At 39.0% G+C, this 15063-nt stretch overlaps 1 long non-coding RNA gene across 4 annotated transcripts; it reads right to left on the minus strand.

Annotated features, from left to right (window-relative positions):
* Positions 1-278: 278 nt before the first annotated feature.
* On the minus strand, positions 279-11560 carry LOC141504160 (uncharacterized). 4 transcript variants are annotated; one of them, XR_012473234.1, is made up of 5 exons: positions 11382-11560; positions 9316-9359; positions 6872-6983; positions 6473-6509; positions 279-1607 (listed from the first exon to the last, which is right to left on the minus strand). It is a non-coding gene; the product is annotated as an uncharacterized LOC141504160 (long non-coding RNA). The 4 variants fall into 4 exon arrangements; XR_012473232.1 differs by having other exon boundaries at positions 279-2713; XR_012473233.1 differs by having other exon boundaries at positions 6473-6983.
* Between the last annotated feature and the right edge of the window lie 3503 nt (positions 11561-15063).

Genomic DNA, 15063 nt, shown 5'->3' on the forward strand with positions numbered 1-15063 from the left:
CATCCATCTTTCACACCTATCCATATATTTTCCATTATCTCTACCTTTGTAGCTCATTGCCATGTCAATTTGTTCTACCCCCCACTAATAATGATAAAATCCTTAGAAAATATGTGATTCATTTTCTATTATAGGAAAGCATAACCTTATTGTGTTCCTTAAGATTTCTCTTTCATATTTACCTGTTAATGCTTCTTTTGGATCTTGCATTTGAAAGTCACATTTTCCGCTCTTGTCTTTTCATCAGGAATGCTTCAAAGGCCTCAATTATTGGAATATCCTTTTTTTTTTCCTTCTTGATGTCTTTCTGTAGAGAGCAGGACTGTAGTAATTGGAATCTTCGAGTATGTGGTTCCAGCCACAAACATCTTATCTGCTGAGGGTTCGGAGGCTAGATGTGTTTTCACACAGAGCAAACCTGTAGTAAGTGGTGTAGGAAAGAACCTGAGAAGCCTTTCTGGACAAAGAAACCAACCTTTATTAAGAGAAGCAAAGGGGTGGTCTCAGAATGCACTGGACAGACTGGGGGCCCCCCCTTCATATCTCTCAAAGCTTGGCTTCTTTCCGCAGAAGGCTTCCCAGGTTCCTTCTTACACCGGAATGTTCTCAGAGAGTGTTTTCCACCACAATGTCTTTTTCTCTGAGTATGCAGAGAGCTGTTTTGACAGAAGGCAATTGTGTAGGAATGAGAATTTCCTTAGAACGATTAGTTTTATCCCCGAGTATTATGTTCTTCACATCCAGAGACAGAAAGGACTTCACCAGAAAGCAAGGCTAAAGTATGTAAAGGATTCTTTGAAATATTATCTTCATCCAGTGTCTTTTCCTCTGAGTGTTCTGAGATTAGATGTGCTTCCACAGAGAGTAAACCTCTAGTAACCAGAATGTTTCCGAGAGTTTCTCCCACAACAAATATCTTTTCCTCTGTGTGTTATATAGCTGGGTTGACTTTCTCTCCCTCCTAAAACAGAAAAATACAATTTGTCACATGTCATGGCTTTCAGGGAGGAAGAGAAGCAGAGAAATGGATCCATGTTGTACCATGAAAATGTTTAAATTTGATCAAGAATCTGAAGCTTATTATGAACGTTGAAAGGATAAAAGAAAGTAGTTTTGGATGTACAGAATAATTCCTTCCACATCTGTAGACTCAGGATCGGGACTTGGGCTGAAACCTCTAGTACTGAGCGAGGAGACTTTTGAATTTTCTGCTCATTTCTCACATCTGATATCCACGAGTCTGTCTTCTGTCCATCTGTGATTGGATACCCTGTGTCTTTCTTCATTCCACATGTGCCTGTCCTCTCTTGGCTGCGGCCGTGTCCAGTCTATGCGTGTATGTCCCTCCCATGTTCTTCTTCTTGATTCTCTCCAGGCCATCATGAAGCCAGCCCCAACACCCACCTAATTTTACTCCTGCTCTCTCTTCTTTGTCCTCAGATTCAACATGTCTTTACACCATCCCTTGCCCCACCCCTTCACTAGCATTTGACCCATGTCCTACCTCCCTTCTTCCCTTGAAGACAGTTCTGTGGGCAATTTCACATTATGGTCAAAGTTGTTGTCCTGAGAGGTTTGCCCAATGGTGCCTTTTCACAAAGCAAACCCTGGAGTGGACAAAAAACAGGTGGCATAATTGAAAAAGAGCATGGCAGAAGGTAGGAGAGCAACACCTCCTATTACTTATCAGTTTCAACTACAAATGGATAAATCGATTAGATATCACAAATAAAATGACAGCTGATGACAGTTTTCAATGAGACATAAATAAAAGATAAAATCATAATCATTACTAATCACTCCAACAGAGGCCTGCAACTCATTAAATCATTCATCAATAGCTATTGATTAGGTCCCTCCTAGGTGCTGTGCACAAAGAAGGACAGGTGGCTAAATGCAGCAATCAACGTGTATTTCTTAAATAACTCCTGCATAACCAGGCCTATGCAAGATTATGGAGATGGAAATACTGCTAGGGACACAGCTACTCACCACAAGAAACTTTCTTCTGATGAAACAGGAAATGCATGAAAGTATAGAGAATAAAAATAAATGAAGGCAAAGTACAAGGCAGTTTGAGAGTGAGGTCACCAGCAGTGGGGATCAGGAGAGGCTCATGGAACAGGGGATGCTTGGATTGTGTCCACATGGAAGAGAGGAATTTTGTGAGACATAAGGACAGAGGGCCAGTTTCAGAGTCCGGAAGGCTCAGAGTTCAAATCCTGCTTTGGACCACACCAGCAGCAAGCCCACAGTCAAGTCTCCTAATCTCTTAGTGCCCTATACAGCTCTGAAAGGTCACAGAAACCTTGAGATGGGTTATCAGTCTTACTAAGGAGGCCAAAAGATGAAAGAGTGCTTGACTAGAAATACTCTGATTTATGCTGGCCCAGGGTCCCATAAGTAGTAAGTTCCTGAGGTTGGATTTGAACTCAGATCTTCCTAACTGCAGGTATCATGCTCTCACCACTGAGTGACCTAGATGGGAAAATTCCAGTTCTCAAAAGGTTGTGAGTAAGCTACTGTTCAGGCAGCTACTTGAGGAGAGGCAAAAGTAGGGAAAGAGCTCATTCTCAGTGCACGGAAGTTTTCCAATCACTCAGTCTCACATATTCACCACCTACCCCAAGGAAAAACTCTAGTTGTCCTACCAGAGTTAAGATCTCTTCAAATGTCTTTATGGATGGTCAATGCAAGGGGCGGAGAGCAGCACCTATAATCCCACAGAGAATGGACATTAACTTTTATGTGAACAGAAAGAGAATCTTGATGTATCCTACTGGAAAATTTGCACTTGAGCAATGTTTAACTAAGGAAAAATGAATGAAGGTATTCAGGTCTGATTCAATATTAGGAAAACTATCAGTTGCATAAGTGATCACAACAATAATAAAACAAACAGAAATCAAATGATTATCTTAAGAGATGCAGCGACAATGTTTCACAAAATATAGCATGCATTCCTAGTAGAAACATCAGAGATCATGGGGCAAAAGGGAGATTCTAAAAGATCAAATGAAAATCTAGTTGAAATCATTAGCAACTTTAGCAACTTTTACATTACCTTTAGCATTAACAACTTTTGCTGTTTTATAAAATAATGAAACATAAATCATCAGATTTTGCTTTTTTTGGGGGGAGGGGTTTGACTGTAGGATTAAGACCCCCCAATTTAGAAAAAGCTAACACTAAAAGGTAAGGCAAACTAACAAACCTGTTGGCTTAAGTTTAGGTTAATTATAGATTTTGTAAATGAATATATGGTTAAGACTTTATCAATTAGTAGAAAGTAATTTAGCATCATATATATATATATATATATATATGTATATACACACATATATATAAGATATAAAGAAACTTTTAAAGGCTAAATTGCCCTTTTGACATCTGGAGAAAGAGGGCCATTGACAAAAGATAAATTCTTTTGACTTCTTGAATAAGTTCTCTTAGCTAGAGGTTTAGTATAAGCTAAGTAGTATAATCTTTAAAAGTTGGATTTCCTTTTCTGGCAACTGAAAGCTCAAGTTTGTCTAGTAAGCACAGGTCCCTTGAAAGGAAGATTTCTGGCTACAAAATGCTTCACCTTTGGGGCAAGACCTTCGGCAGTAATCTCCCTTTGACTCCTCAGTGTTGACCACAGTATGACTTTTGGTTCAGAAAACTTGGGAGAAGTAACCAAATGGATGACCTGCCTAATCTAATTGAATTATGTTCAAAACAAGTTTCCTAAAATTGCTGATGTGTTTTTAATCCTCTTTTTCTGTTATGAAAATAAACTCTGTGAATTCTCTTCTATTACTAAATACTGAGGAATTAGCCTGACTTAAGGGAAACTCTCACGATTCCATTAAATCATTGGTTCACTTACTTGGAAACTTTGGACCTGAAAATTATTTCAATTTTTAGATAATTAACTTTCGTAGACAAGCAGTTTCAGCTTTTGGAGCTCTCAAGTCAAACAGTAAGCGGACCTAGAAAGAGATTATTGGGGGGGGGGGCTCTGTGATTATAGGGACTTCTGGTTCGTAGTTCAAGGGCAGAGAGGAGCATTTCTGGAAAAAGGAGCTAGAGAACCTTAGGAGTAGCTATCATTTCTGGTCACAAGGGGTGAGGGTCCCTGAGGAATAGCATCATTTATGATCCCAATGGAACAGGGTCCCTGAGGAGCAGTACCAGTTGTAATCCCAAAGGATTGGGGGTTCATCCTGGTCAACAAAAGCAGTGAACAATCCTCTCCCCAAATCACATCAATTTTGGACCACCAAAGAATTTCATACCCCTGTATCTAGATCTGAATACAGCCATGTGAAAAATTCTGAAGCTTTACACAATCCCTTTCCCTCTGGTGCCTTCAATGAAGTATAACAGGCAAAAGTAGCAATCAGGATCTCAGACAAAGCAAGAGCTGAAACAGACCTAATTTAAAGAGATAAGTAGGAAAATTCTGTCTTCCCTAAGGGTACCATAGACAATAATGTAATGTCAATGCTAAACAAATATGCATCAAATGGCCAAGCATCTGACTTCTTAAAGGAAAAAAAACAGATGAGTAACAAAGAAATAGTCAAACTATACTAATGTATGAACCCACCTTTCCCCTCTCAGAATTAGAAAAATCTATTCATAACACATATATATTTATATACATACACACACACACACACACACACACACATATATATATATATATATATATATATATATATATATATATATATACATGAAATCAAGAAGACAATAAGAATATTTTAAAAGTTAGATTTGGTAGATTTCTGGAGAAAACAGAATGGAAATAAAAAGAAATATATTTTTTTTCTTTGCTGTACATGGTACCTTTATAAAAACAAGCAAATCTTAGGGCATTGAACCTCGTAAGGAATAGGCGAAAAACAGAAATACTAAATGGAGAACTTTACTAAACTTTTATAGAACAAAGTGCAAGATGAATTGCCCAGTTGTGGAAACTTAGATCGCAAATTAATTGGAAAATAAATAATATAATCTTAAAAATGAATGAGTCAAAGAATAAATCAGAGAACAAAGCAATAATTTCAATTAAGAGAAATATACAAAGGAAGCAACATACCAAAATTTCTGGCAACAACCAAATGAACACTTAGGGGAACCTTCTATTTCTAAATGCTTATTTTTTTAAACAACAGAAAAAATAAACAAGGAACTGGGCATGAAACTGTAAAAAGCAGAAAACAAAAACAAATGAAAATATGCATTTACACATCAAAATGGAAATCCTGTAGTAAATGATAACATTAAGAAAATTTAAAACTTAACTAATAAAAAAGTAAGTGTTGAGTTTATGAAAATATAAACAGAATAGATTTACCATTTTTTAATTTGATTAAAACAAGAAAAAAAATAACGACTGGTCTCAAAAATGAAAGGACACCTTCATAGCCAATGAAGATGAAATTAAAGCAATATATAGGAGTCATTTGATTCAAGTAGATGCCAGAAAATTGACCTTCTTCGTGAAATAGATGAATACTTACCAAAATGTAAACCCTCTATGTCAATAGAAAATAACAAAGAAGATTCCAATAATTCTGTCCCCAAAAAAAGAAACTGATCAAGCAAAAAAAAAAAAAATGAGTTTCCTGGGGAAAAAATCCAAAGCATCAGATGGATTTGCCAGTAAATCCTACCAAACATAACTATTTGTAAAAAAACAACCCGCTTATAATGGAGTCCTAACATATTTCTCTTATGACACAAATAGGGTTTTCACATGTAAATAAAATGTGAAACTATACATATACTTAAACATTGTCAGTAGGGGCATGACATGATATGTTCATTTTGAAAATTAATTGGGATTTATACACAGAAAGTAAAAAGTACTTTAAAACTTTTAAAACAAAAACTCCATTATACTCCAAGGAAGTCATCAGTAATTAAAAGATGTTTCCATATACACCAAAACATTTTTAGCAGCATTTTGGGGGGCAGCTGTGAGTTGGAAACTAATTAGTTGCTCAGCCACCATGCAATGGCTAAGCAAGGCAAGGAACATGAGTGACACAGAGGTGTATCACCATGCTGTAAGAAAGGATGTGTGTGGGTACCACCCCATCAGGAGCACTGGAACCTCAGCTGCTGGGCTATGGGACAGACCTGTAGGCCATTACCTAGCAGATATGGTCATTTCCCATCATGAGCTGAACACTTGGAGGTCCCAGGGCTCTGATTATACCCACACCCCAGCCCAGGCAGCCCCAAGGCAGAGATGGTGGCACTGGCAGCCCCTGGGACTGGAGGAGCAGGAAGTGGGAGCAACAGCCCACCACAGATGGAGTCAGCTCACAGGCATGTTTACTGGCTGGGCTTCTTTGAGGTAGGATGAAGGATAGGATATTGTGTCAAAACCACCATCCTACCCTTGGATCAAGAGAACATATAATAATAGGCACATAGTCAGTCACCATGGCAAACATTTAGGATTGTTCCTTACTTTGAGTGCTGTTCCCAGAAACAAAGGCTGTCTTGGTCTATATAAAGAAAATGGAGCAAAGGCAATTAGAATCTGTCCATATGATGCAATTGATTTTATTTCCTTAGTCCATTAGGAAAAGTTAATTATCACAAAACTGGAGCTTTCTGGATATAGATACCTGCTAGTGACTGCTTCCATGAAAGGTATGATGACAGCCGTCACCTGTACCTACAGAGCTGACTTAAGAGTTTACCTGGCTTTGAGCGGGATGGGGGGGAGAAGAACAGACATATATATGACCTGTTCATACATTCAAAACAAATGATGCCTAGGAAAGAATTTTTCAGAAGACTGATGGCTACTGTTATAAGGATGGCTCCCTATGCAGGAATTTCATTTTATTTTTACTTTTGGTACCTTAAAGATTGTTGGCCTCTCCCATCCTCCTACTTTCTTCAAAGGTCTTCATCAGACAGTCCAAATGTCTTAGTTGTGGAAATGCAGATAAACTTGCTTTGTATTCTTATGGCTGAAGCAACAGCACAGACAGTATCTTATCCACTTGATCTAAACTCTCTTTAAATGCAGTTCAGAAACTGTTCTTCAAAGTTCTTAAAAGTGCCTCTCAATGTTGAAGGCACTGAAGAATGAGTACAGAGAGTATGGGATTTTCAGAGGACTCTATCAGGATCTCTCTCTGTCTCTCTATTTTTTTTACTTTTTTCCAAGGAAAATTGAATTAAGTGGCTTACCCAAGGCCACACAGCTAGGTAATTATTCAGTGTCTGAGCTCAGATTTGAATTCAGGTACTCCTGAGTCCAGGGCCAGTGCTCTACCACTGGGCCATCTAGCCACCCCTCAGGGTCTGTCTCTTAACTACATTGTGTGTGTTTGCTCTTAAGGCAGATTATTCTCAATTTACAAGCAAAAGAATCAGTTTTAATGCCTCAACTAGTCACATTTTAATTTTTATTTGTATATACATTTTTGTTGTTTTATTTTCCTATTGACAACTGGATGGAGGGCAGCAGTGTCTATACATTAAGTGAAATTTAAAATTATAGTCCCTGGTATGGGAATATTTAATATTGTTTTTAAGCCAAATATTGGAAGTGTTTCCTGAATTTTTATTTGATAATTTATCATTTTCATTAAAATAATTTAAAGTTCTGAAAAACTGATGAGTTTCATTGATGCCCATTAGAGGTTTTCTGAGATTTTCTCTTAACTTTATTGTGTTCTCCACAGGTTTTTTTAAATAATCATAGCACTAAAAAAATCATAACCTGAGACCAGACTTAATGAAAACCTATTCTGAATTTTACAATGAACCAGGTTAATTTTGCTTTCTGATTCAGATTTAATCATTTGTGCCTTTTGCAGCAAGAATGTATATGGAAACTTTTCCTTGACCAGTTGGATAAGCTTCCTTGCAGGTACTAGAATAAAGTTCTCTGATACTATGGGACAGTTTACATAAGTTTTCATAAAAGACAACCTATTCCTAAAAGTCAGTTAGAATGAATGTGAGTTAACTTAGTGATCTCAAAAAACAGGCCAACCTTGACAGATTTTATTTGTAGAAGTGGGTTGGATTGTAATTTCTGTTGTGTGCGTACAGGTAGATTGTCAGCATCCTCCTTGTTGTCAGCATATGTATTATATAAACAATTAGAACGATACATGCATTCATATGTTACAGTATCACAAGGGCAGCTAGGAGATGTTGTGGATAGAACACTGGCCTTGGATTCAGGATGGGAGTTTTATTCCTGCCCCAGTCACTTGCCACTTGCTAGCTGTGTGAACCAAGGCAAGTCACTTAACCCTGATTGCCTTGGATCCAGGGCTTTTTTCATTCTGCCGGATTCATATCTGGCCACTGGACCCAGATAGATCTGGAGGAGAAAGTAAGATTGGTGACTTAGTACAGAACCCCCCCCCCCATATTCAAATCGAATTCATGTGATTGCCATGGCATCACCTCCCTGATATCATGGTCTCCTTCCAAAATGAAGGACGAGCAACATATAATGTTTCAAAATGTACTTCCATGAGAGAAACATTTTCAGTCGTGGAAGTTTATTTAATGGTGATACTGAAAATAATTTCTAGTCATCTTCTGTTTAAAAGTGAGCAATTTAAAAATGCCAGGATTCATTTTTTGTAGATGATAGCATCATTATTATTTACTTGTGCAAATTCATTTTAAAGAACATGATATGTAAACTCATTATCATGAGATGAGTCAGAAAATTAGTGGACCTCATTGGTGGCCTCCATGTTTGTTTTGAGTTAAGAGAAAGAACAATTCTTGTAAGGCCATTCGAAATTGATGAATTTTGGTCAAGAATGAGATGAAATGTGTTGATTTTGGTTTGACTTCACATCAGATAAATATTTGTTTCATTAATAAACTTGCCCTTTGACAAAACTACATGTGTGGGTTTCCCCTTCTGGGTTACAATAGTATTACTAAATATTATCAAGCAACCTTGAGCTAAGTTAAATGGGCAAAACAAATATCTTCCAGGATTTCCTGAAAGGAAACTACAAGTGTTGTACTGAAGGAAAATTTGCATTCTGTGCCATTTAGAGAATACATTTAAAAATTTAACAAAAAATAAATAAATGTTTCAAAAAAGGAAAGAAATGATGGGCATGAAATATAGAGAGAAGTAAGGAAAATATCTTTGTGAACTGATTTAAAGTGAAATAAGCAAATTCAAGAAAACTGTATGTGTCCATGCTAACTACACCAATTTAAATAGAAAGGATGCCTCAGTAAAAAACTTAAAAGCAAAATGTGAAAAAGCAAATGGACCAGAAAAGGAAATACAGGAAGACAACATCGCCATACCTTGTCCAAGAGGTGAGATCCAAAGAGATTACATCTGTTCCTCCCTAAAACAAGAAATACTATTTGTCATATGGCATGACTCTCAAGAAGGGAGAGAAGTGATATGCTGGTGATGTAAGAAAGGGAAAACATTAATAAAAACAATTAAAAAGAAGCCAGTAATCTTGAGGGTAGTAATAGAACAGGGAAAAGAAGAAAGAATGGGTTTTGGTCAATGATTATCAGTGGTAGATCAAAAAACACTTCTATAAATCAGTCAATATGATAGCAACTGTTACTGAGTCCTGCCTCACATTTCCTGGCTGAATTTCATTTGGGCAAAGAATTTTCAACTCCAGTGGGACACTTAGCTTTCCAGTCTGTTAAAAAGTGGAAAGCAGAACAATGGATAAGATTAGGTGTTCAGTATACAGAAGCAAACAAATTTTTAAAAATCGCATTTAATAACTTCAAAGACAGCAGCTGGAGAGGGTTGATAGAAGTTAGAATACAGAAATTGATACAGAAACAGATAAGACAAAAGAGAGGTGGTTTTCCAGATAGTTCATAGGATATCAGTACCTCACAGCACTTATCAAATTAAATTACATTTGTTCTTCATGTGTATTATGATATAAAGGAGTTGGAGCCATGACCCGCAAGTGAATTGCATTCAAGGGCTGTGCAAAGTCACCAGGTTCACTTTCTCCTCCAGAGCCCTCTGGTTGCAGTGACCAGATATAAATCAGGATGACTGGAGATGGTCATGGATGCAGTGAAAGACCTTGGCTTTTATAAGGGAAAAGTCTTTGATGGGTCTCAGTTTGACTGAGCCAATCCCTATTCAATGATAAAGCCTAAGAAAGAAAGAAATGCAGCAAAAAATGGCCTCTTTCACCTAGTCAAAAAACAAAAACAAGCAATATGGGAGCAGAAGACACTCAGGGTTTCTCTTCAATACAGAAAAAAATTGCTCTTTATATTCTGTCTGAGCCAATTTAGGTGTGGAGAGTCAATAGCCAAATGAAGGCAGAAGGAGGAAATTGTTATTCACATCCATGAATGGGGAAGAAGTTATGATAGAAGAAGTGTAAGTGAGAATCACAGGAAAGAAAATGGATTATTCTGCTTCTGTAAAGTTGAAATAGTTTGGCCTAAAGAGAGCAAAGGCAGACAAACTGAGAAGGGAAACAGATATATGAGGAAACACACCTTAGCACTAAATATCTCTTAGGCTTATTGCATACAGAAGATGAAGAAGGAAGTGCTTCCATTTTCCAGGATTAAGAGTCTTCTCCAATAGGACAAAGGAACAGGAAATTTTCAAAAAACAAAATGCAACTAAGTCATCAACAAATCCCTCCAAATGATAGAAGTGCCCATTAAAACAACCCCGATCTTTCAGGATGAAAATATAGAGATCTGCAACTTCAGAGATAGTCCCCTATATCTAACTCACAATAAGGATCATGGAAATGCCCCCCCACTTTTTTTAAACAAAAGAGATGATAAGGAGGACAGGGCCTAAGTTCCCACCCTGTCTTCTCTCTACTCATTTCTAAGACAAAGCCAAGATGGAGAAAGGGAGGATGGAAACATCCATGTGAGGAGGGGAGGGAAGTAGTGGCCCGGAAGGCTGGTCCCTGCTTCTCTGCACCAATTCCACCCTGCCCCTACCCCTCATACCACAAGCCCCAGACACTCAGACACAGGCCTGGGCAGACAGGAAGCCCCAGGCAGGGGCAGCCCCAGAGGGCCAGCCAAGCCCAGGTTCACCCCAACACATACACACATACATCCCCACACACACACTCACACACACAGGCACACACACACACACACACACACACACACACACACACACACACACACACGGATACAAAGAAAAATGGATGAGCCGACCTATTTACACAAGACATGCAAAAACAAAAATACAAATATCTGCCACCCGCCCTTACAGACATCTCCTGAGGACTAAGAAAAACCAATGGAGAGGAAGGCTTCATGAAAAGCTTGGAGGGGGGGAGAAAATGCAGGAAAGGAAAATAAAGGGAGAGACTGAGGCAGGACCAGACAGGGGTACTTACCTCCCTCACTGCCCCTTGGACATTTTGCAGGACCCTCGGGGATTGTCAGTCTGGAAGATGGAGGGAAATGAGGGTAAAGAAGGGGAGAACAGTAGGGGAGGGCAAGGCAACTGGTGAAAGGCCCCATATCTCCCCACTACCTCACATCCTCTGGCAGAGACAAAGAAGCTTCCTCTCAATATAGGGTGGGAGGGGGTGAGTAGAGTGATGTCACGGAAGGGTGGGGCTTGCCTCTTCTCTGAGCAGAGTGGAAAGGAGAGGGTTCTGTGATCTGAGGAACAGAACAGTGGGGACCTCCCCGAAAGCTTTCTCTCAGTTCCCATCACCCAGCCTGGCAAGGGGAGGGGACCCGGGCCTGACCAGGGGCGCAGAGTTCTCAGGGCACTCTGCTGGGGCTGGGGGTGGGGGACAGTAGCTCAGCTCAGCTTGGGGTGGGGGAGGGTGGGCCTCTTTGTGGAAACTGGGAGAGGGAGGCCCAGGGAGGGAGGGGGAGCTCTCCAACTGGAAGAGCACAAAAGGTGCAGCAGCATCTGGGAATCAGCAGCCTTGAAGAGCACTGGGACAGCTCCCAGGGCCCACAGCAGAGGAGGAGGGGCTGGTCCGGGGGAGAGGCCAGGGCTCTGCCTCCTTTTCTAGGCAGGAGGAGACACAGATGGAGGCGAGGTGGGGAGAGACAGAGGGCCACCCAGGCACCAACCCAATGCCTACCCCCTTTGTTTATGTGTGGAGACTCTTGCCTAAATCCTATAGAAAATAAAACTCAGGGGGAACTCCACCCTCCCTTCTGATTCAGTCTCCTCTACAAAGTGACTTCATAAATGTCTTTCTCAAACTATGTGAGATTTGTAGCTTTATTCTCTCCAATACCAGCTGCCCTGCCACTAGTGAACTGGCACAATGGAGACACAAATTGAATTACAGTCCAGTCAGAAGACCTGGACTGCAGTTCTGCTTACACATTTTGTGACCATAGGCATGCCACTTAAACTCCCTAAACCTTGATTTTTCATATTTGTAAGAAGGGAGTGATAACACCTATGCAAAGAAAATTACTGTCCTTTTAGGGTTCAAATAGAATGTTTGCAAATTGTTTTTCAAGCCATGACACACTGTGAAATGTTTATTAGAATTATTCACTTCTGTTATTATTTTTTATGGAGTTTCCATATTGTGCTGTTGACTTATCTTTTTAATGTTTTTCAGGTGGATGCACAGAATTACTGTCTTTGGTAATGCAGTACAAGGGTCTGAATGTTCACTCAACTGCTGCAGACCCTATAAATATGACTTTAGGACAATTTTAGCAGGAGGGACTGGAAAGCTTTTCATCCATGCATCTTAGAGATTAGAACCATTTGGTATGCTATTAAAATACTGTTTTTGAATTTTTATGAACTAATCTCATGAATAGGAGATGGGGACAATAAATTTACTCCATGGCAATGTGAAGAATGTGGGGGAGTTTGGTTTCCACAGGAATGTGAAGGGAGAAGATTAGTTTACATCTCAAAGACTGGGGTCTGTCTGTATTGGTGCCTGTGGGCAGGTATGTGAGTATAAGACAAAAGACTTAGGGCCATCCTGATCAAAATCTGAGATTAGTTCACCTCTGTCCCATCTAGCTCTGAATTAACCTAGTCTGTGTCCTTCTCCTTTGAGCATGTTCAAGGAGGTTCCCCTTCACTCCCTTGTGCTCATTAGTATTGTAGAATTCACTTGCAAATTAGTATAATGAGCAGGGAATTGAAAAAGGAATGGGGGTGAATATATCATATAGAATGTGACTCTGGCCAATGATAGGCAGGAAGGAGGAAGAACAAGCCTTTCAAACTGCATATAAGACCCAGCATTGCTGTGATTTGGGGCCCCTTTCCTTAAGAGAGGCGTTCCATCATTGCAAAGATGTTTTAATAAAAGCCATTTTAATCACTCTGGACTATTTATAATGAGGACCCATTAATAACAACAATATTCCAGATCCAGTACAATTTATTTTTGAATTCTCCAGGTTATTCTGAGGTCTCCAATTGCAATATGAACATTTGTCATCTGCTCAATTTTGAAAAATGTTTAGCTTCTGATGGGTATTTCAGTTATCAGTTCAAGTCTTGCTAAGTATTCATTAGGTCCAAATGTGTTACAATCTGCAGTGAAGTATGACTCAGTTTCTATTATTTCCTTCCTTAGTCTGTGCTGATTGTTAAATCTGGGCTCCTTAAGGGCAATCTTTCTCTAATTTCTGCTGACAGTGATGTAATGAGGGTTTGCCAACAGAATAGCCTCTATTTCTGTAGACAAGCCCACATGAGGAGCACCTGTTCAGTGGTTCTCTGTACATACATTGTTGTTTGAATTTATGTGGGATATCCTCTTTGGAGTGGCTTTTGCCTTTGCTATTTTACAAGATTCCTCCAGACATTGACTGCTTTCAGTTACACTGGACACATCTAGGGTGAACTTCTTTTTACTCATTTCTTAAACTTACTTTTACTATTTCTAAATGAAGTGTGCAGCTCTTTGTTCCAAATGTATTTCTGTCAATTTTAAATTTGTAAAATATGTGCTTTGACAGCCTCCCTCTATCCTCTCCCTCTTTTAACTGTTAATCCCTGTGTTTTATTACTAGGTAGATTTTGGTTAGGATATTTTCATTTAATTTTCAGAAAGAGGAGAGGGCCTTTTCTCACTAGGCTCTATCCAAGTGGGTGACCACCATAAGAAGGCCATTCACTGGGAAGGGGAAGCAGGAGATGCTTTAAATCATTAATTATTAGAGAAACGCAAATTAAAGCTTCTCTGAGATACCACCTCACACCTCTCAGACTGTCCAATATAACCTGAAAGGATAATGATCATTGTTGGAAGGGTAGTGGAAAATCTGGGACACTATTACACTGTTGGTGGAGCTGTGAACTCATCCAACCTTTCTGGAGAGAAATTTGCAACTACGCCCAAAGGGCAACAAAAATGAGCATACCCTTTGATCTAGCCATACCACTACTGGGTCTATACCATGAAGAAATGATGAAAAAGGGTAAAAATACCACTTGTACAAAAATATTCATAGCATCCCTATTTGTTGTGGCAAAGAATTGGAAATCAAGTACATGTCCTTCAATTGGGGAATGGCTTAGCAAACTGTGGTATATGTATGTCATGGAACACTATTGTTCTATTAGAAACCAGGAGGGACAGGAATTCAGGGAAGCGTGGAGGGATTTGCATGAACTGGTCCTGAGTGAGATGAGTAGAACCAGAAAAACACTGTACACCTTAACAGCAACATGGGGGTGATGTTCAACCTTGATGGACTTGCTCATTCCATCAGTGCAATGATCAGGAACAATTTTGGGCTGACTGCAAAGGAGAATACTATCTGTATCCAGAGAAACAGCCCTAGAGTTTGAACAAAGTTCATGGACTATTCCCTTTCATTTACAAAAAAAAAAAAAAAAAACAAAAACAAACAAAAAAAAAAAACAGGTATCTTATTGTCTGATCTTACCTCTTATACTTTTTTCTGTCTTCCTCAAGGATGTGATTTCTCTGTCATCACATTCAATTTGGAATAATATACAACATGGAAACAATGTAAAGACTGACAGATTGCTTTCCATGGTGGGGTAGTGAAGTATGATTGGGGGAAAAATTTTAAAACTCAAATAAAATCTTTAATAAAAAA

Source organism: Macrotis lagotis, unplaced genomic scaffold (assembly GCF_037893015.1).
Source record: "Macrotis lagotis isolate mMagLag1 unplaced genomic scaffold, bilby.v1.9.chrom.fasta BILBYCTG491, whole genome shotgun sequence".
NCBI classification, from domain to species: Eukaryota; Metazoa; Chordata; class Mammalia; order Peramelemorphia; family Peramelidae; genus Macrotis; species Macrotis lagotis.